The 23,363-nt window shown below is 35.7% G+C and overlaps 1 non-coding gene across 1 annotated transcript; it reads right to left on the bottom strand.

The window, feature by feature from the left end:
- Positions 1-22,402: 22,402 nt before the first annotated feature.
- On the bottom strand, positions 22,403-22,476 carry TRNAT-CGU (transfer RNA threonine (anticodon CGU)). Its single transcript has one exon. It is a non-coding gene; the product is annotated as a tRNA-Thr (tRNA).
- Between the last annotated feature and the right edge of the window lie 887 nt (positions 22,477-23,363).

Raw genomic sequence — 23,363 nt, 5'->3', positions numbered from 1 at the left:
TTGGAATTTTGTCCATTTGAATAATCCTATGAGAAAATTTGTCTTAGAATTCTGTACAACCAGACGAAAATATTTTAAATTTCGTACTTGTTTAGGTTGAATTTAAAATTTGTAACATCTCAGTAACACTCAACCAGTTAACCGCTGTGGAGTGACCATGAAACGAACGGGCCCGGGTTCAAATCCTGGTTTTTCCGGGGATTTTCCCTCAACGAACTGAAGCAGAATTGATGGGTAACTTTCAGCGTTGGACCTCGGACCATTTGCACTGCGTCATAGATGTATGACAGTGGCACAGTGTCCATACATGTGCAGAGGTGCACTCTTTATGAGTGACTAAGTGGCCGGGATCCGACGGAGTAAGCGCCTTCTTAAATCACTAAGTGATTATTTTTCGCATATCATATATTATTACAATGTACCGAACTACATATGATATTTCCGTGCAGAAATTAATGGATAGAACGTCTGCACGTAGAGCTGAAAACCCGGGTTCAATTCCCGGTCCGGAGAGAATTTTTCTCTGTTCCACTCATCTTTCATCATATGATGAAGCAGAATTTCTGCACGGAAATATATGTAGTTAGGTACATTGTAATAATATATTCTATTATATTACTTTTCATCATTTTAACCAACTAGCTATCTCAACTTAATTATAATTTTTACATAATGGATATAGACTGAATTGAATTACATTAGCTCATAAATTAAGTTATTACTTTTTCTGATAGGTTTTATCTCAATTTAAATAAGCATGTACTAGTCGTTAAAACTTAACTGGAGAATCTTGTAAGTGTATTGTAAATATTCATAGTTTAAATATGTATGTCACTATTGTATTAAGGCTGGTTGAGTGGAAGAGAAGGCCTTATGGCCTTAACTCTACCAGCGAAAATAAAACATTCTATTCTATTCAATTCCATTACCTCCCTTCCCATTCTTATATTCATCTCTTCTCCCTATCCTCCTCTTCCTCTCTTTTTTCTGGAATCCCTCTTTTTCTCTGCGTTTCCTTTAACCCTTCTTCTTCCTATCTTACCAACTCCCACTCTCCTTCAATATACAAATCTTCTCCTTTTCTTACATTCTCCTTTGCATTTTCTCTCTTTTCCTCTCCCGCTGTTTTCATCCCCTTTCGTTCTCCATCTCCTCTTGTTACTAAGTTTGTACTTGGGATGAGTTGATTTCTATCGACCCCGCACCGGATTTCTCAGTATTATCTTTACATCTGCAAGTTTTGTCTTGTGTTCTAAACCCTGAGTTCCTGAGCGACTAAAGAGAACTCAGCTGTTTACAATATGAAAACTCAATTATCTCCTTCCTAACGTGGGAAGTAGTATTCGAATTGTCATGTAGCTCGTTGAATCGACCGTGCACTTTTTACCTTGTTTGCAGTGCTAGAGGGAATTCTGATTGCACAGACTCCGGGACGTTTAACTACTGTTTTTCCCTGCTGTTGCTGATTATGTAGAAATTCCATAGCAACGTACGGCCATGGAACAATGATACTGATTCCACATAGGCTTAAACAAAAGACTCAGCATTCTATGAAGTGTAAGTGCTGTATGTGATAAACTCACGTTGTATCATATTACAAACGTTATACTTTAATATCTTATCTTAAGATTGCAGAAGTTACAAATAATAATGTTGTACGGTAAATATACGCTATCATCATCTCAAGAACAGAATCTTGGGAAAGCTATCGATAACATTTCAATTACCTCAGAGATGATGTTAATTAGAACAAATTTAAGATAAAAAACTAGTCCTAGAGATATGAAATTATGATAATAGTATATTTGTAAGTGTAGGCTAATAATAATAATAATAATAATAATAATAATAATAATAGTAATAATAATAATGATAATAATAATAATAATAATAATAATAGTAATAATAATAATATAATAATTGAACAATTTTTCCTTCGAAATTATTCAAATCAACTTTACAGGAAGTTATACCTGAAAGCTCGATTTGAATAATATAATTATCAATGAATTAAATTAAATTATTACAAAATAGATTAAACTATATTTCTTAAAATAAGTCTCTTAAATTACATACAAAATAGTTGTTAGCAAAGGTAAAATAACAAGAGCTCTCATGCAAAAACTATATTTCACTGGCAGATATACTGATACACGTCGGCCTGATTGGCGCAGTTGGTATAGCGCTGGCCTTCTATTCCCCAGGTTGCGGGTTCGACCCCGGGTCAGGTCGATGCCATTTAAGTGTGCTTATGTCAGTAGATTTACTGGCGTGTAAAAGAACTCCTGCGGGACAAAATTCCAACACACCGGCGACGCTGATATAACCTCGGCAGTTGCGAACGTCGTAAAATAAAACATAACATTAACATTAACATAATGTACAGTAGTAGAGCACTGGTACGCATTACTTTTGAACATAGTCACCATGTTTGTACAAACACTTGTTACATCGGTAGAGCAACGCATCGAGGTCAGCATGGAAGAAATCTGCATCAAGTTCCTGAAGCCAAGTTATGAACGGCCGTATCGTTCGGTGTTACCACCCAGCTGTCCGAAGAGATGGAAATCACTGGGTAGCTCCAGATCGAGGCTCTAGGAAGGATAGTCCAGTACTACTCCTTAGAGTTGGGTCGATTCGTGAACAAATCGTTCATTTGAAAGTACAACTATAAAGAATCGTAAGAATTGATTCGTGGTATCAACGAATCGTCGTTCAAAAGAATCGTAACGAATCGTCGGTCGTTCAAAAGAATAGTAACGAATCGTCATGGTATCGTAACCCACGATTCTATTTACTTGTTTGATGTAACCTGTCAGCGGACATTTCCGAACCGTGCCGAATGCTTCCGAGCGATAGTGAAATCAAAATACTGTACTGCATTTGTTGAGTGTGAAAAATAATGAACACGAACCTGAAATTTGCATAGTTAAATAGAGGTGTAATGCAAAAAATGTTCTTGATAATAAGGTTCAGTTGATAAATTATAATTAAAAACACTATCTTGGATAATTTTGTAGACTAATTGAGGTCATGATGAATGGTTCCAACCAATGAGAAAGAGACAATCCAATGCCTCGCCTCTTATGCCATCTATGCGAGAGATGTAGAACGTTTTTGTTCTACCTGTGGTTTGCAAAGGAAAGTATCCTGTGAGTCGTTCGTTGACGATTCAAAAGAATCGTTGGAATCGCAGACTAGGAAGAATCGTGAACTCGTTGACAATTCAAAAGAATAGTTGGAATCGCAGATGGGAAGAATCGTGAACAAATCGTTAGAATCGATTCGTAATGTATTATTGAATCGTTGGAATCGACTTCTGAAAAAGAATCGTGTTGCCAACTCTAATTTCCACCATGTCAGTCTGCAAGATGACAGTCCTTAGCACTTTCTCACGTACGATACTTCAGGAATTCGTAAATGAAAATTTTCTACATAGATTGATCAAAAGTGGCGGATGAAAACAGTCTTCACAGAACGAAACCTCAGCGGGCTGTGAGTTTCAGAAGGGTCTCAACGTGAAAAAAAAAAAAAAAAACATTTCAGAGGATGAAGTGCAATCACTCATGAATAGCCAGTTTTTTAGCTGGCATAAATTCATTTAAAGACAGTGATTTTTCTAACTTCCTAATGCAATGGTCAGGGATGGGCAACTCGTGCTCACAAAGTGCTAAAAAAACCTTGGAAGGGAGAAAGACAGACGAAGCCATCCGTAGCAGTTGCAAGTTGTTTGTAGTTTCGCTGCAAACCAGTTCACTGCTGCGGTGTGCTCTGGCGGCTCATGCAGGTGCTCGTGAATCTACTCCATGATTTGAATTTCAGAATGACGCATTGTATAATAATTATTGTAATTTTAGACAGACTGTACCTAAGCACACATAACAAAATTATATTATTTCCTATCTTTGTAAATGAGTTTAGTACTGGAGACATAAACTGAATACAACATTTTCAAGATACAACAAACATAGCTGCAACACTTATTTATTATTACACTATTTGTTAACATTTCTTATTATATGTCTTATTTTTTTGAAACATAGAACGCGAGAATTTACAAGTGTTTATACATTAAAGAGTATTCCTCTTTTCTCAGAAAGGTAATAGTCTGTGTTCGCAAATAATCACAAATTAAAGGAAGTATTTTGTACATGTCACGGCAGAGGAAATAAACTTACTTCTAAGCTCTTTCTGTATATTGTGAGCTCTTACACTTCGTTCTTGTATTAAACTCTGACTCAAGCACATAATGTGGAAGCAAAGACTATATTTGGAAATTCTAACTTAGGCAGCATTACGAACGGTTCGATTCCTAATTTCGATGGAATTTGAATGGCGTGCTGTCCTGTAGATTTATCAATTCAAGCTATAAACTTTTAGAATATTCTATCGGCTGTAAGCCAAAAGGATTTCAGAAAAATCTCGATCCCTTGTCAATTGTCACTTTTTTCCAAACTTACCAGTGAATTCTGCTGTAGGGTTTGAAGTAGGGTCTTATACTTGATAAGAAGATTTTCTTATCACTCTTCAAGCTAGTCTACAGTCAAAGAAAGTGAAGTTGTCTATGTTGTACATGATAACTGCCACATTTCAAATTTATCCACAAATGCTTTTAGCTAGTCGATCATATGTCATGCACTTCTGTAACTCGCACGCACAACGTGCTAACGATATTTGATATCAGTCTCACCTTGTTGATATCCAATTTTTACCTTTAGCTATTCTAAAGCATATCTAGACAATATTTCTTTACTAAAACCTTCACTGTGTTTATTATTTGTATAACATAAAATGTCGTGCGTAGGAAAGTGTAATAGAACATAATACAAGCTTTACCTCCCTTCTTAATAAAAAGAATCTTTCTCTTTCGACTCATCATTGAAGGGAAATGATCTGGATATTATATTGTTTTTCACTTAAAACAAGCCGCCACTTACTGCAGAAGCGAGTAAACTTGTGCTTTCAAGAACGGCATACATGCACTACAGCTAATACAGAGTCCGTTCTACCTGCACTGAGGTTGTGTTCACACTTTGAGAGCACGAGTTGCCCACCCATGGCAATGGTAGAAGCAAGGAAAATGGAATGCAACTCGAGTTGACTATAAATTCAAAATGTACATTAAGACAAGTTTAAATGCTTGCGGAAATCATTCTGTATAGTTTGCGGCATTATGGGAGCTAGCGTGAGGAATGATACTTCTTTAAAAGGTTTATATACGCTTTTCCATAATTGAGCACCCAGTTGACCTAACTTTACCCAGTGCGCTGGTGAACTGTAGCTGACCTAGATTTTGGTTCTTTCTTTGACCCACCAAAATTATTACCCTCAAATAGAATGTACAAAATTGAAAGGAAATTCCTGATATTTCCATGACAAACATTATTATTCCCCATTCGAATTTATGTAGCTATATGATCACATTCCTTTAATGACGTCGATTTTGATGCGTTTACTAGAATATTACAATTCATATGATTTTTATTAAATAAAGATGAATTTCAAAAGAAGTTCAATATATAGCAGAATTAAGAGATAGCATTACATTTTTATAGCTTTTCGCACAACAACACATGTCAAGTGAAGTTACCTTAGAAGCTATGGATCAACGAAATGGTCTCTTTAACTGCCACATGAAAATGAACATCAAGTATGAAGAGAAAAATGGCAAGACAGACTAACACAATAAAAAGTCGATGTTGTTCAGAAGTTATTTATTTACGAAGTCACAACCATTGACTTACAAACGTATTTGGATATAAAACTTTTCGCGCCATTACAATCCCATATGAAATATTAAGAATAATACATATGTATTATAGTCGGAAATTACAGATTCTCCTGGCAGTAATAGATCACATCTGTCGTCGATTTGCAAAAGGGTACACGTGCAAAATGACAAAGTGCTGGAAATCGTAAAAAAAAAATCATAACAGATTTTAAAAATTAAAATGTTCATGGATTCTCAGTGTATGTGCCCATAGTGATCTAATTAGAAAAAAAATCATGAATATTTTAATTTAACTTAGTTATAGTTTTTTTCGATTTTCCAACACTTTGTTATTTTGGACATGTCCGCTTTTGCAAATCGACGACACACATAGGAACAGCAAAACTATGCAATGTACAATAAATTGTTCATCCGATACATCTTAATCTAAATAGGCTATATCAGCGTTTCTCAAACTATGATCCGCAGACAATCTGTGGTCCCCGAGGTCTGCCATTGTGGCCCTTCAAAAAGGACAGAAGAAAAAATAAAATTCAAACGAATTGCGTATCAAACTATAGTTGAAAGTCTCTGAGTTTGAAAATGACATATGTCATTTGCCTTTCACTTTTTCTCCCAGTACCTACTGACATTTCTACAAGGTAATTCTTTGACTGTTCTCAATGCGCATGAGAAAATATAGGGGTTTGAGAGAAAATTTGGTTTGTGGGTCAGTTGCGTAAAACAGAGGACTTTTCCATCGTTTCCAGCCCTAGAGTCTTTTTTGGTTGAAAATTATTTCGTTATTGGAAAAGAATTATGCAGTGACATACTATTTCGAATTTTGAAACTCTAAGATGACAATTTGAAACTTATTTTCCAAGTAGAAATGATGAATTTTCATGGGTTCGTGATCCCTTTCATTGCGATATTGAAACTAACAAACTTTCATTGAGTGAAAGAGAACAGTTAATTGAACTCTCGAATGATACTGGACTTAAAATTAAATTCCAAGCGGAAGGTATGGTTAATTTGTGGACCTCGTCACAAATGAAAAGAGAATATAGTAAAATGTACAATGGTGCTTTATAGATTATAATTCGGTTTGCTTCTACGTATCTGTGTGAGGAAAGAGTTTTCATCACTAAAGGCTGGTTCACAATAAACCGGGAACGGAAACGACAACGAGAACGAAAACTGAAATAATGTTAAAATGAATGTGTTTAAATATTCACAATAGTTAATTATGAATGTTCCCATTTAAATACATTTATTTTAACATTATTTCCGTTTTCGTTCGCGTTGTTTTTTCCGTTCCCGGTTTATTGTGAACCAGCCTTAACTCTAATAAAAACAAAATACCGAGATCGACTCGATGTATGTGACGATCTGAGACTTAAGCTTACCAGTACACTTCCAAATACACAATAATTGTACAAGAATCGGCAGGCTCATCCATCTCCATAATGTCAGTACCAACATTTATTTATTTTGTTTAGTTAATAGGTTAAAGATTATCCAAACTCTAATAGCCTTGAATTATAAAAAAAAAACAAAAATTAACTTTCTTCTAATAACATTAACTTAATTAATTAGTAATATAAAATTAATTGAATTGAATTAATTTTAATTAATTCTGTTTTAAAATACAAGTATGCTGGTATTAAAATATGTTACAAAAATGATAAATTTTCTTTCTAAGGGAACAAGAGTAAGGTGGTCCGCGGAACTGTTCTGACTTAAAAAGTGGTCCCCACTTCTAAAAAGTTTGAGAAATGCTGGGCTATATAATCTAACTATCTAACACAGGCCACACTAACATCAAAGTAAAGAGAAAGTAATAAATTGTAGAGCTTTTTGATAGAATTTTTAATAGTAATAGTAATAATAATAATAATAATAATAATAATAATAATAAAAGTTTTTTTAGAAAACACTAAAGAAAAAAATTGAAGTTTGTGTATGTCAAATATTAGAACTAAAGACTGGTTCACGATAAACCGAGAAAGGAAGCGACAAGGAGAACGGAATTAATGTTAAAAAAATGTATTTAAATGTGAGCATTCACAATAGTTAAACTGCTTCCCGAACTCCCCGCACACGTGCACGCGAAGCAGGTACTACAGGCAGAGTAGGTTCTTCAGTTCTTTCCCTGAAGTTTATTATTATGAAAATTGAAGTACTGCTAATTTCTGTAGTATCTACTATGAAACTTCGAAATACGTGCTTTAAATCACCTACTTTATTTTATTCATATTACCTAATGAGAGCATCGAGTTTTTACCTCCGTGTTCCCTGTTTCTCCATAACGTCTAAGGGCCGGTATTATAACCGCCGTTTAAACCTTACCTTCAGTTTAAACTGAAGTTTTTCGTTCTGCTGCTTATTATAAACCTTAACTACCAGTTAATCTTGAGTTAACTTGAGTTTAATTTGATCGGTAGTTTTCTGCCGTTTAAACTGCAGTTCAAGGCTCAACACTGCAAGATGGCGGTTCCCGCAATAGGCCTACACATGGATATTGCAGATGTTTTCCAAGAACTTATGAGTGACGATATGTGAATGATCAATATAATTGAACGACCACAGCGGCCAAAAATTAAGAGTGCACCACATTGAAATGTACATAAATGAAAATAAGTTTTAAAACAGATTGAGGTTTTCGAAGCAGATAGTCCTAACCTTCAGAATTAGGCTTATGGTCCTAACCTTGTTTCGAAAAATTGAAACTCGGATACAACATGCAAGAGAAAAATGAGAAAGTGCAAAAATATATGTTTTAAGGTTTGAATTTAAAGATTACTTGAAAAGAGAAACGATTTCTTTTTTATTTTGGAAAACATTCTGTTGAATTTCTGAATCAGTTACTAGTTGTGCTGCGCTATTTTTCCTCTGGTAGTAGACATACTGAGAACGATGGAAGATTTCGGATGTGTCTGTAAATTTACTATAAACCTATTGCGCATTGTACTGTGTGGCAGACAGTCTCCTGGTAAGATTTACTGTGGGGCCTGATTTATAAACACACTAATTAATATTATCTAATTTTACTAGATTCGTAAAAATAATTTTGTTTTACTGAATTCTGTTTAGTAAATATTCTAGACAACACATAAAATACGCACTCTAATATTATTACTTCATTACTCAGTTGATTCTGTATGGTGTTACGTCGCGGATGGTCATGCAAGGTTTAGTTTGGTCGCTTTGTGTTTGGGAGTACAACGTTGGTAGCCAGCGTTAAGAAACTATTTGAGGTTAAGTCTGACAAGCATACTGAAGTACGCGGTATTGGTCCTCTTTAGGTTTTTTATGATACTCTCTCTGATATGAAGAACAAAATGTTTCTTAATGAAGATTCTCCACGAGCGTCAGCTATTTTAAATCAATAATATAATTAAACAGTTGCGATGTTCTTCTATTCTTTCCTAGCATTAATACCAATCATATTCCACTACGGTTTAACTTAACCGAGACTCTATAATACGGCACGTTGAGTTAAACTCATGGTTAGGTTTAACTTAGATTTAACATAATCTTTAGATTAACCGTATTTATAGAACCGGGCCTATAGGCGACACCTTATATGGTAAATTTTACAAGATTAAATATGTTGCAATTGACTGGATGAACTGGGCAAGACATGTGATTACTAGGGCCGTGACATCGATATATTTGTATTAGATTGAAGGTGAACACACGACGCCGGACAGAATGTAGTCGACGTGTTTCAAGTACAGGCAGCGGAACCGAATTTGACACACGCCAAGCAAGCACGTTCCGTGTTTTGTATACAATTGTTGCGTATTATAAAATCAAGACAATACAATCATTGTATATAAGGTTAATATCGGAAAGGTCTAAAATGCTGGTGATGTTGAGAATAATTGTTGGAAATCATACTTAAATTGTCACAAATGTGGTAAAACATAAGTCTGAAGAGATGAATGCCGAAAACGTATAAGCCTATGATGTACAATTTTGCTTTCCCAACATTTAACTATTACATTAATTTATTTATCACATCTATCCCTACCTTACTTTTCTTGCATGTTGTTCGCCTGGTTTCGGTTCCTTCTGCAATAAACAACATTCATTTTCAAAGTTTCAAATGAAAATGACCGCCGAGTGTCGGATAGTATAACCTTATATGCGGAAAAACTGCGTTCAACATCGGCTGAAACCAAGAGCGCATGCTGTGCTCCAACCACGAGAAAGTCTTTGCGGAATGAAACGGAGCGGGGTAATGCTGTGAATGAATGTTGATGTCATAAGGTCACACACGTGGGTACTCGTATCTCTAGTGGCTCGCTCTCACAGCACAAACAATAACACTGTTCCACACATATTTATACTACCCTAGTTACAAAATTAGATCACTGTTAATCTCCTGATCTTTTAATCTGTCCATATAGGAAATAACATATGCAGGAGAGCGCATGGTTTTTGAACTGACGTTATAACAGCCGCGGCGAAAATGCGACTCACGAGCACATTGTGGCTCGTAGTGCTTTTCTCTCGCTTCCTACCTACAACCCCCACCCTCTTACTCACTGGAGTCAAACTCCGTTCTATTTGTATTTGTCTCGGATCTGCGAGTGGCGTATCATCGCAATATCTCTCTCGAAACCATGTACCTCTATAAAAAAAACGAAAGTTTCAAATAGGATGGGAGGATGCATTCTTTTGCTTACAATATGATGAAAATATTAAATGTATGATTTGTTCACAAATATTACTAGGAAAACGGTTGTATAACATAAAACGGCATTATGCGTTACTACATGTTACTGATGAAACATTAAAAGGGTGTTATTATTATTATTATTATTATTATTATTATTATTATTATTATTATTATTATTATTATTATTATTATTGGTAACTTACGGTGATGGACCCCGGACTCATTTCACCGGCATTATCACCATCTCATTCAGACGCTAAATAACCAAAGCTGTTGATAAAGCGTCGTAAAATAACCTACTAAAATAAAAAAAAATATTATTATTATTATTATTATTATTATTATTATCATCATTATCATCTCTGTACGTCGATTCTTTTACAGCAGATGTACGAATAATGCGGTTAGAATTTGAATTTAAACTCACAGATTTACAATGTGACGTTAAATGAAAGCTAGATGTAAGGACTTGACAGATATCGAACTTTTCAAATCTTTGGAAAAAAATAAATATTTGAAGCTTCGTTCTTTCGCTTGCTCTGTTGAAGCCATGTTCGCTGTAACTTACGTTCGTGAAAAATTATTTTCAACAATGAAAATAGTAAAAATCAAATTTAGATCACGACTGACAGACAAATACCTTCGTGATCAACTACGATTGGCAGTAAGTGACATAATTCCTGATTTTGAAACTTTGTCGCAGAGACATTCTGAAGACAGTTAATTTTAGGTTGTGATAATGTGTCCTATGTTTTCTTGTTCATTTCTTTCTTCGTTACACGTCCTAAACGTTAACTTCCCCTTCGGTTGTCCGCCTCCCTCCATAGGTGCTATGCACGTTGCAGCTTACACAGTGGCTCGGCGCACCATGGCCTTTTCGCCACGGCTGCGTTATAATGATAATATTATCTATCTACTTCGCTCCAATAGATGACACAATAGTAAGCACATTCCTTTCACGGTTGATCTCCTGGTTGGAGAACAGTATGTAAAATATTTTACATTATCCATTTCTACATCAAGTTGTTGATAATCGCACTTCTCACCTGACAAAACTCTTGCAATTTTGCATAATGAATTGAAACCACAGTTTTTTGTATTACTGTGTTCTTGCAGACCTTTCAGTTTTGAGATGAGATCATTTACTACTGAAATTTGCTCTACTAATTTCACACCAGTCTTTTAGAGACATTCGATTGTAGAAGGGATACATCCAAAATTAGATTAAATATAGTATATTCACACTGTTTTTTAATATTTGGGTCACCAAGAAGAGTTTGGGCATTATTTATGGAAGCTGCATCGTTTTCGTCAAACATCTGTATGACTCCTTTTGCCTTTATATACAATGATTGTATTGTCTTGATTTTATAATACGCAATAATCGTATACAAAACACGGAAAGTGCTTGCTTAGGCGTGTGTCAAATTCGTTTCCGCTGCCTGTACTTGAAACACTTCTGGCGTCTTGTGTTCACCTTCAATCGACCTGAAACTGATACAAATATACCGATGTCACGGCCTTAGTGATTACATTGAATGGAAATTGAACAACTGAGAGAACAAATTACTGTTCCGAAAGCATGAAGCTCTGGGAGGTGGGAGAACCTATGAAGAAATGATGAGAAGTGATGTAAATGAGGTTGTGTGATCATTGGAGGGAAATGTTTGCAAACATTACTACGAAAAAAACTTCTGAAGAGGAATGTCGTTCTCGTAACAGTTGATGATAATAATTACGGTGATTGTATTTGCTTCATGTTATTGAATTTTTTAACTCGAGTATCATATAGATTTCTTGGAGTCAGATATCACAGATAGAATTTAAATTGAATGTTGTAGCTAAATCGAAGCATATAACGTTACAAAACGAATGTGAGGGATATTCACACTCTGGATGTTGTAGTATGGTCAAGTATCTGCTGAGTTCAAGTTTCCACGGTAATTAAATTTGAATCAGTAGCCCTTGTCTCTCCTCGTAGTTTGTCCCTACTTTTAACTACGAAACTCATCCTTTGTGCATTAGTCCTTGACTAACCACAGAATCAACCTTACGAAGAGAGATGGTGGAACTGTGAGGCGGGAACATGTAGACCGAAGTAATTCGTTACGATTGCTGAGCTCCTCAACATGTCTCTGACTTAATATCTCATGAAATCAGATTTAACATATACTTCGCGAACTTTATGTCTATCGTGGACTTACAACTCCAAACATATTATTTTGTCACAATTACCAATTAAACAAAGTAAAGGCCCATTCACAATGAAAACGCAAACGTTAACACAAGACACGAAAACGTGTCGTGTGAAGATGTCATTCACAATGAAAACGTAAGCGTTAACGCGGGAACGTAACACGGCGGCCTAGATTTAACGTGGAAAGGGAATGTGTAGACACGGCCTACTGAATTAACTGATGAATAGTTTCCCAGAACTATGATATATTACGAAACTATGGATATTGTAGCAAATTATACAGGGTGTTTCCGAGATGGTGTTACAAACTATCAGGGATGATGGCGAAGGGCACATGTATCAACTATAGTTCTGAAATGACTGAGTCGAAAGTTATAAGCAAAAATAGTTCTGTGGAAATGGAATTCTAATTTGGCACCACGTGCCCTTCTTCCCTTAACTTTTGGAACAGTCGTGAAAAAATGATATGGGCCGGTTATCTCCTACATGGGTACTTGACCCGATACAATCTGTGAACTTGTCTACTGTTCCCATTGGCTCATCTGTATTCGAAAATCAGGTCTGCTTATTCCGCTCTCGTGTTCTCCATTTCATTAGGACTGATCGACTGTACACTGCAAGTTGTACACATACACTGCTGTCTACAGACGTGCATATCAGGACCGATCATGTCCGTTACACATTACGCTATCTGCATTGCTTTAGTGTAGTTTCCTGTCCTCATCCCTCAGACAGGTCACTGAATGGAATACTGTAAGTAGTCAACGTAAACAACGTCAGATGAATACACTATGTGTAAGATGTACAGATAAATACACATAAATAAGGTGTACAGAGGAATAAAATACCACCTCGGAAACACCCTGTATATGTGACTATTCAACTGTACAATTTATGTTTTGCAAGTTGTATTAGCTTTTCTTTGTGCCGTTCATTTCTTGAGTGCCTGAAGCTCCTCTACTATGTTTTTCTAATCCCAAGTAGATTTTATTTTTTTATTTTATTGGGTTATTTTACGACGCTGTACCAACATCAAGGTTATTTAGCGTCTGAATGAAATGTAGGTGATAATGCCGGTGAAATGAGTCCGGGGTCCAGCACCGAAAGTTACCCAGCATTTGCTCGTATTGTGTTGAGGGAAAACCCCGGAAAAAACCTCAACCAGGTAACTTGCTCCGACCGGGATTCGAACCCGGGCCACCTGGTTTCGCGGCCAGACGCGCTGACCGTTACTCCACAGGTGTGGACTCCCAAGTAGATCATTAGGCCTAAATATTCTCCCAAATTCTCGATTTCTTTTCCTTTCTTCTTTTTTTTTTGTGTTATAGTCATAATACTTGGCCAGTAATTGATTTCTTGTAAATAGTTTCTTTAATCTATGACAAAATATTTCAATATTCAGTAATTTCATCACTATACAATTTTGTTATTCTAGATTTAATTTGTAATTCAGTAAATATAAAATATTCTTTGTTTCTCTATGATAAATTATCTAGCTTTAATTATTCAGGTAATCTTTTCGTACTTTGATTTTATTGTAATTGTAAATTAATACTAACTGTAATATTATTTGTAATTGTAATTGTAAATTTAATACTAATTGTAATTTTATTGTTGATATTGTAGTTGGAATCTCCTGGTAGAGGGGCAGAGAAGGCCTGACGGCCTTATCTCTACCAGGTTAAAATAAATAAATACTACTAATACTGTATCTACCTTTTTGTTATCTATCTCTTCGAGCACTTTCTGCATTTTTTATCATTTGCCCTCCATGTTCCAATTACCAATAACTATTCAAGTTCACTTATCGTCATTCATATTTTGGAAATTTGAAATTAAATTTAGGATTTCCACAAATGTTACGGCTTTAAAAGTTGGTATACTACTTTTCTTGATCTCTAAAACAACCAGGAATATTACGTGCAAAAATAATAATTAGGTAAGAAATAAAAAAAAAAGATTTTTGCATTTTTCTTGAAACTTGTGTAAATGGACTTGAATGGTTATTGATCTCACCTCTTCAATTGTCCAGTTTTCTAATAGAGTAGTCATTGAGTTTTACCGATTGTCGTCAACCATATTGTCCGTCAACATATTTCCATTCAACTTTTCAGTGATGAATTTGTCTCCTGGCCGCGTTACGAGCGCTTAGCAGGACAAGGATGGTGGTAGAGCTGCTACCTCAGAGCATCCAAACATGTTCCTCTATGTATTAACTCCTATACAGAAGGCTGCTCCGTCCGTTATTCAAGCCCATATACGAGGCGCATCCAGAAAGTAAGTTTCCCGATTTTTTCCCCTTGAAAGTAAATGTAATTAGCCGTGTCAATTGCGCATGCGTAACAGATCTATGACGTATCAATCATATGTCAGCCGGACAGGTACCGCTTGGTGCCAGTAGCGTGGCAGCAGTGGTCCGAAATGGAAGCTCTTATTCCTTCTCCCGCCGCCTGCGAGGTTCGGTCGGTGATAAAGTTCTTTAATGCACAAAGAATTGCGCCAATTGAAATTCATCGGCAGCTCTGTTAGGTCTATGGGCCGAACATCATGAGTAAGCAGATGGTGCGTCGCTGGTGTAGGCAGTTTTCCGAAGGTCGTCAAAGTGTTCATGATGAAAAGCGCAGTGGGCGACCGTCCCTCATCAATGATGATCGTGTTGAGCTGGTGCGGCAGTGCATCATGGAGAACCGTCGCTTCACGATTACGGAGCTGACCAGCCATTTTCCGCAGATATCGCGTTCCTTGTTGCATGAGATTGTCACTAAGCATCTGCTGTTCAAAAAAGTGTGTGCCAGATGGGTGCCGAAAAACCTGACACCCGAACACAAAATGCAACGTTTAGGAGCAGCACTGACATTTCTGCAACGATATCACGATGACGGCGACGAGTTCCTCGACAGGATCGTCACGGGCGATGAGACTTGGATTTCGCATTTCACCCCGGAAACCAAGCAGCAGTCAATGCATTGGCGGCATAGTGGATCTCCGGTCAGGACGAAATTCAAACAGACGCTGTCGGTACGGAAAGTGATGTGCACGGTGTTCTGGGACAGGAAGGGCATTCTGCTCATTGACTTCCTTCCAAGAGATGAAACAGTGAACGCTGACCGTTACTGTGAAACACTGCGAAAATTGCGACATGCCATTCAAAACAAGAGGCGTGGAATGCTTACTGCAGGTGTTGTGCTCCTCCATGACAATGCTCGTCCACATACAGCTCGGCGCACAGCAGCTGTTTTGACGGAATTTGGCTGGGAGTTGTTTGATCATCCACCCTACAGTCCTGATCTTGCTCTCAGCGATTTTCACGTTTTCTTGCACCTCAAGAAATTCCTGTCCTCCGGTGAGCGTTTTGGCAACGACGAAGAGCTGAAGACGTCTGTCACACGCTGGTTCCATTCACAGGCAGCAGAGTTCTACGACAGAGGGATACAAAAGTTGATCTCACGATATGACAAGTGTCTCAATTCTGATGGTGGCTATGTTGAAAAATAGCTGAAACATTGCTGTATCTGTTGCCAATAAATGTTTTCCTGAAAGTGTGTGTTCTTTTAAAAAAAAATAGGGAAACTTACTTTCTGGATGCACCTCGTATTTGCCGCATTGTCGCCTGTTCAAGTCTTCATACGTTCTCCTGCGATGGGGGACTCAATATATCTTGAGTCACTAAGTCCTCGGCAGAACTTAGGCACCTGTATGGTGTCCACCACCGCGGCTTGGAAGCGCCTGTTGGAAATTATCCATATATAATCACTTCTTGTTGTTTAGTCAACTGTCCGAAGACAGGTCTGAACCTCACAAGTGATACCAAAAGGCACCACTCCTGAGGGAACTAGGCCAGGAGATAATGGGGTATTGTGGCCAGTTCCTTTCCCCCTGCATTACATACATCGCTGATTAGCTACATGTTACACTAATCAGACTTCAGATGCATAGAAACAGTTGTTCTTCCTCTGACACATATTGTCAAGTGAGATGTACTGCCTGATAATAGGGGTACATATCAGCCAGAACCTCAATCAGAGGATAATAATATGGCAAACTCAGGCGAAGGAAAAAGTATGACGTCAACCTCACTCCATACACATGGTTGACGTTTATGCATTAACCTCAATCTCAAACTTGCTTCAGTGGCTGGTAGTACACAAACTTATGATGTAAAAACAATCACCACTCTAAACATAAATTAGGATAAGATTTATAAGTCCACACGCAAACTGTTGAATGATTTACTGATCGCTGACATCTCTTGTTTTCCACTAATGTATCAATAATCGACTACATTTCGTTAGTACATAGATTCACAATAAGAGCAGATTCAAGATAATAATCATTTAACCTTGAGAGTGCAGATGATTTACACAGGTTCGTTAAAAAAACTGTTCATGACTATGTCGATCCAAACATTTCAATTATAGGCTGCAACATTTTTCATGTTAGGATACATTTCTATTGGCAATAATGATATAAATCTAGACCACTTTTCCCTAAAGATTGTATGAAATTGTTGCAATAAATTGTTTAACTATTTTGTCATTTATGAAATTTAAAAATCCAGAATAAAAACAAAATTCTATAAAATAAACGATGCAATAACAATTTTACATAATATCTGTAAGTTTGTTTTCCCCCTAATCTTCACAATGGGCAACATTGAAATGGCGTCTTATAATATAATACCGTTTATCCTCCTGACTTCTGAGAATATAGTTACTATACTATACTTCATACATGATTATGATATATAAGATGTATGTATAGAGACCCGAAGTATAGTATAATATACCTGAATTTGTGCCCTAACTGTAACCTGCAGAATTTTTTCAGCATTTTTCCTCATGTCAGTGACTTTTTTGAACTGTGGAATTATATTGAACTTTAAAAATAAAACAAAAAATGTCTCAGGACTCAGGAGGATGTAACGAAACTGAACGGAACATAATAGGAAATTATCTCCTTCAATAACAAAATAACAATATTCCCATTCCTTATTGAAAATATGTGTTGGTACTTCAGTCAGTGCCATTTTTAAATATTCTGTACACTGCTCGCCACTGAATGTTTACGTTCTGCAGCTAACGTCTAAGCAGAATGAAAACAGAGTCGCGGACAGGGGGCTCGAGGGAGCGCATGTTTGGCATCCCTATATTAGGGCATCTCGAACAATATGACTCCATGAACTTAACAGAAAGGAGACGAGTCAGAAGACTGAAGAAATATTGGAAAGACCAAGTAGACATTTAAAATTTTCTGGAGGCGAAACTGGTCATTGGCCTAATTCTTGCTTATATTGACGAATTGTGTGTATGTATGTATGTATTTTATTTTTATTTTAGTCGGTTATTTTACGACGCTCTATCAACAGCTTTGGTTATTTAGCGTCTGAATGAGATGAAGGTGATAATGCCGGTGAAACGAGTCCGGGGTCCAACACCGTAAGTTACCCAGCATTTGCTCATATTGGGTTGAGGGAAAACCCCGGAAAAAACTTAAACCAGGTAACTTGTCCCAACCGGGAATTGAACCCGGGCCACCTGGTTTCGCGGCTAGACGTGCTAACCGTTACTCCACAGGAGTGGACTGGTATGTATGTATGTATGTATGTATGTATGTATGTATGTATGTATGTATGTATGTATGTATGTATGTATGTATGTATGTATGTATGTATTATATACTTTTTGTATTATATAATTCTGAATTTCAATTCAGGAATCCGCCTCTGAACACGAGTTCTACTCTTTCAGGAGTGAGCTAAAGTTTTTTTGTTTATATTATATTTTATGTTACAATTATTAGCTAAATAAATAAATAAATAATTAAATAAATGTTAAATGTTATGTTTTATTTAACGACGCTCGCAACTTCCAAGGTTATATCAGCGTCGCGGTATGCCAGAATAATATCCCTCAGGAGTTCTTTTACATGCCAGTAAATCTATTGATATGAGCTTGTCGCATTTAAGCACACTTATGTGCCATCGACCTGGCCCGGGATCGAACCCGCAACCTCGGGCATAGAAGGCCAGCGCTATACTAACTGCGCCAACCAGGCCGACGAGTATGTATGTATGCCTATATATGTGTATACTCGTATATACACACATAATGTAGACATATACACATGTTTCTTTCTTTAGATATTAATGTGTAAAATCGATATATAGAGGATTTCCTTGACATTTGTTTCATGCTTTCTTTACTCATTTCCTTAACTTTCCTGCTTGTTCGCTTTCCGACAAATAATATTCGATCATATTGCGGGCAGTTATTAATAGAACAATTGGAATTTATTGATGTAGTTCAGTGAATTGAGATATGTATATATTAGTTGCTTTACATGTAAATATACATTGATTAATATTTCATATACTGACGTGTAAAATGTACGTAATCTACTTACACATTTTTGTGACTATTGTAAATATGAAAATATATAAGATAGTCTACATGTTATATATATTTACGCACTTTTTTATACTTTTATTAGCATGCCAATGTAAAATATAACTCGAACCCGGATCGCCTACGTGATAGGCTGGGATTCTGTAAAGTATTCACATTTGATGATGGGTTTCTTCACATATTATTTTCTTAATGAAGTAAACAGGGATATGAAGAAGAGATCATAGGAAAAATGGTCGGGAAGAAAGTATGTATGCTAATATGAAATTCGCACTCAAGTATAAATGTCAATCCTTGGCAAATTGAAATGCATTCTTCTCAATGAAAGAAAACAGCAACCAAGCGCTTGTAGAAATTACATAGACCTATGTTACACGGCTTTTTATGACTGTGAGGGCAATTCTTCTGCTAAGCTGATTTCCATACATAATACTGGATATATAATTAACTACCCACCCTCCTTGTGACTTGCTCTTTGGAGGGTAACGCTACTGAGTTAATTAAAGGGGTACTATGTATTCAGTGTTTTACGTGTAGTAACAACTAATAGAAATAAATTAACAACTCTCAACATACAATGCAACAAATTACGTTTTCCATTTTATGCACTACTGTTGACAACAATGGTTGATGACGTAAAATTTCAGCTTTAACAAGATAGTGATTTGCGTGCATTCACCAAACAATTGAAATATTCTAGCGTTTGGATATTTTTTCAGATGTAACTTTTTTTTTTTAGTTGTAGTAAGCGGCTGCTTTTGCATGGATGCCACATACGCTGGTATATTTAGGTTTTTAGATTTATTTAATAATAACATATACATAAAAAACGTTACATTAGAGTACCCCGAAAGAGCAAAGCTCGTGTTCGGGGACAGTTCCACTACATATATATACATTTGTAGACAAAATACTTAAGAAAAAAGGGTCACGTAAAGACGATAATAAAATTAGTAATAATAATACTAGTAATAACTGAGTGAATAAAGAGCCGATGTTGAGATTGGTGATGGATTAATATTAAATTATTATTATTATTATTATTATTATTATTATTATTAGTATAATTAGTACAGGTCATGTTGATATAGTAACCAAGGTAAGATAGAAAAAATATACTTAGGATAGAAATAAATTTGTTTTACAATACATGGTACATAATATAATACAGGGAAGTCTGTCATACAAATTTTTTAATTCTGGATCTGAAAATTTCATTGTTTAAAGTAGTCAATTCCGGATGAAATTTTATTATCGAATTATATAGACGTGGACCATAATTTGTACGGTGTAGTAAAGCAGCAGATGTGAAACATTTAGATTCATTTCGTCTTGTATTATGATCATGTGGCTGAGCTATAAATTTCATTCTATTTTTATGATAGAATTTCATTAAAGAGTATTTATAAATTTGGTCAATTTTAAAAACATTCAGTTCGGAATGGATCAAATTTGTTGGATAATCCAGTCGCCTTTTCAAACAAATTTTGATTATATGTTTTTGCAACATAATTAGAGGAAAAAGACCAGTTTTTGTAGTGCCTCCCCATCTAGTTATACAATATTGGATAACAGATTCAACTATAGCCAAATTAACCAAACGTAATACATGAGTAGCCAAGTAATGGCGAAGGTTTACAAATTTGTAAATTGCTTTACGGATTCTGTTACATAAAAAGATGATTCGTCTATTCCATTTCAAGTGCTGATCAACAATAATTCCCAGGTTACCATATTGTGTAATGTAAAAAAAGATAAGACACCCATAAAAATTTGTTTTTTCCTTTTGTATGGAGGAGGATATTTTTGTTTTCCAAAATTGCCGTCATTGAACAGAAACCGAGATGGAGATTTCATTGCAACTAATTATAAATTCCTCTTTCAGGTAAGTATGTGATAAACGATCTTCGCAGAAAATAATGTACGATACACGAGCGGTATGTTTGTTTTCATGTTCTCGGAAATTAAAAAAGCTCAACTACGTTTCGCTTTTTCAATCTTTTCCTCGAACATGAAAACATCAACATACCCCTCTTGTAACGCATATTACTATTGTTTTATGTTTCCATCTTTGCATATAAAATTCAAAGCTTCCTTACTCAATTCATTGATTGGTTCACGGAAACTGCTTCAACCTGTGTAGTTAAGAAACCTTTGCGATAATTTCCCGTGCTTCCGGTAACAAGTATCAAGTGCTAAAAATATGGCTTCTGTTATAGACAGAGATGATCGATAATATAAAATTGAGTTCATATGAAATACTTACTCTCCTCTACGTGTTTTTGCAGCAATTGAGTTCTTATGTGTTTAGTGTGGCTTCTGTAATTCGATATTCATTCATACAATCGCTGTTTATCGATTTTCAACATCAAAATTTGTTGCAGAGGTGCAAGTGCATTTTATTCTTCAAATGCCATATTTATTCATAACTGAGTATACAAGCAAAGATGTAATACGTCCTCAACATTCACATCAAAGATACAGAGGTACATTTCCTTCAGTTTTCAACACAATCAAACATGTATAATGATCTGACATAATTTATAAACATACAAGAAAGGAAAGGAAGGCAAGTTTCACAGAGAACTTTGTGAACGAGGAAGGAAACTTTTGAAGTCTGATTATGATAGAAGTTTGTTTAAAGAACCTAGAGTTAGGTTATGTATGCAGAACTGGGACTGGCAAGAAAATAAAGTTCTCACGTGCATCCTATCTGCAGAATTCTGCTATGACTTTTCGTATCTGTAAGACTTCAAAGGATTCAGCTGCGAGATTCGCTTTCAGTTAAATGTTATCACAGTAACTGACTTCTAAATGTAAGTTTTAATATTCAATACATCTTCGAAATGTCTTTACTTGAGTGGAAATTCCTTCCTTAGTAATAATTTCTAGTCCTTTAATGTGATTCAAGTTGTAGTGTTTTAGCTAACATTAAAGCGGACCTGGGTTCAATTCCAGAAAATGAAGTGAAAATTTATCTTCTTTGTATAGGAACTGGTTACTTGTTTCTTAGCTTGCATTGCCCCATGTTGTGGTAAGCACTATGCACATCACGTGACCAGGAAGTTTTGTCATTCGTGACTGTCATACGAAAATCTTTAGCCATGCAGACATGATAATGACGGTTGTCAATACATTCAAAAGGTAAAATAATATACAGGGTGATTCACGAGAATTTAACATCCTTTACGGAGCTTATTTCTGAAGACATTTTGAGCAAAAAATGTCATATAAACATATTCCTATTCTCAATATTTTCAGAGTTACACTAATTTAAAGTTGTTTGTAAAATATGGTTTTTCTTTACTTTGAAGGTAAATATACAAATAGAGAATGAACCATTCAGAAATATCATTTCTTTAATTGGCAAGTATTATGAATTAATATTTGAGGATAAAAATTCGCTCCGGCGCCGGGGATCGAACCCGGGTCTCTTGGTTCTACGTACCAAGCGCTCTGACCACTGAGCTACGCCGAATTCAATCTACATATATGCCCAATTTGGAGTCAGGCCACTAAGAGAAATAACACTGGAGGAGGGTAGTTCGATCCGGTGCTATAAATTGGATTTCGGCGTAGCTCAATGGTGAGAGCGCTTGGTACGTAGAACCAAGGACCCGGGTTCGATCCCCGACGCCGGAGGGAATTATTCTCCTCAAATATTAATACTGAATATATTTCATTGTATCAGTGTGGGTACAGTACTGAAATAAAATGAACATTATGATGTGAAGTTTATTGTTCTTAGAACTTTTAATAGTATGGTAGCTGTTCAGAATTACTGATGTTGAGTTCAAGAGTGAACACAATTCTTGATTGAAGTGCATTATTGAAATGTCATGATAAAATCGTCAAATATATAAAGAAGAACCGATTGATTATTCTACCAGAAGAAATTTGATATGTTCATTATCCGAACTTTAATGGTACACAATCACTGAACTAAATCAGAACCAGAGTTACGAGTCAGGATTATGCAACTCAATAATGATTATAAATTCAGATCTACTGTAGGTAATTTTCATTTTGATAAATTTAATTATAAAATTAAGCAAATTATTTAATATTAATGTCCCTTTTTCCTTCTTCTTTTTCTTCTTCTTCTTATTATTGTTATTATTATTATTATTATTATTATTATTATTATTATTATTATTATTATTACTGTTATTAGTTTTGAAATTAAAATGTGTCTCAGTAAAACGTACAGCAGAGTCCGTATAGGCCAGTGTCTATCTGATACTTTTCCAATTCACTGCAGGCTAACGCAAGTGATGCACTATCACTTTTACTTTTTTAACTTCGCTGTAGAATATGCCATTAGGAAAGTTCAGGATAACAGACAGGGTTTGGAATTGAACGGTT

This window comes from Periplaneta americana, chromosome 14 (genome assembly GCF_040183065.1).
Source record: "Periplaneta americana isolate PAMFEO1 chromosome 14, P.americana_PAMFEO1_priV1, whole genome shotgun sequence".
NCBI classification, from domain to species: domain Eukaryota; kingdom Metazoa; phylum Arthropoda; class Insecta; order Blattodea; family Blattidae; genus Periplaneta; species Periplaneta americana.
The sequence above is the reverse complement of the archived record's forward strand: the minus strand, read 5'-3'. Positions and strand labels throughout refer to the sequence as shown.